This window comes from Papaver somniferum, chromosome 11, assembly GCF_003573695.1.
Source record: "Papaver somniferum cultivar HN1 chromosome 11, ASM357369v1, whole genome shotgun sequence".
Taxonomy (NCBI): Eukaryota; Viridiplantae; Streptophyta; class Magnoliopsida; order Ranunculales; family Papaveraceae; genus Papaver; species Papaver somniferum.
In genome coordinates, this window is record NC_039368.1 from 66,723,895 (window position 1) to 66,724,926 (window position 1,032).

Genomic DNA, 1,032 nt, shown 5'->3' on the forward strand with positions numbered 1-1,032 from the left:
TATATGAACGAATAATTTGAACGGACCCTTCATATTTTTTTCATTGATCCAATGTTCGTCATTTGCAGGAATTTTTCTTTTTCTAGATAAAGAAGAAATGCATGTACTGAACTACTATGTCTTTCGCAGAATCAGAACCCAGATTAATGGCCGACATGACTTTAGACCCTAGCTATGCATCAACTTGGAGATGTGAGCGAGCTCGAGACTAGTACATGATGAGTAGGCTAATACTGTGAGACCCTATGCATGATATCGCTAACTTGGAGATGTGAGCTAGGCAATCCCTAGAAGCCAAGTGGTTTGATATGCCATATATGAGATCTATATGTTTCTTCCGGATGTCCTAGGTTCTAGGCGCAGTGGATGGGGATACTTGGGAAACTACACTATGTTTTATCTATTCCTTGCTGAAACTGTGAGAAATGAGAACATTTAATTTGACAAGCCACAAAACAAACTGGTTAGGTAAATCTATTAGTTTTTCGCTAGTGGTGAGAAACCTTCCAAAGAAATGAACCTTTTCTTTAACTCTCCCAAACCTGCAAGACATTCTGGAGGCATGGATTTGTGCTACTAAGCAACCTGTACACAGCCATATAGAATCAATTGCAATATGAACTTTCGCCTGACATTTGTTGGTACCAACTCCAGATCTAGCTCCACTCCTTAAAGCTCATGAGCCATCACAGAGATACGAGGACTAGCAGCAATAACCACCTCTCCTCTATGAAAGGGTTATTTTGTTTTTGCCAACACTTTGGGACTGGGGTTGCAGTCTAGCCATGTGACAGAAACTGTTGCTGTTATTATGACTTCGGAATTGTCTTACGGTGCTGGTTATAAGTTAGTTAAAGTGGTCTCTGATTCTGGGACTCTAGGATTGTGTTGAATTGCTTTCAGAAAAACTCCACCATGTGGGTGGTTGAAGCAAGATGACTGCGGATTCTTTAAGTTGTAGACTATTCCATTTAAGCATGTCTTATGGGGTTCTACCGAGGGATTTGCAAACAGAGAGGTTTGTTCTTCAAT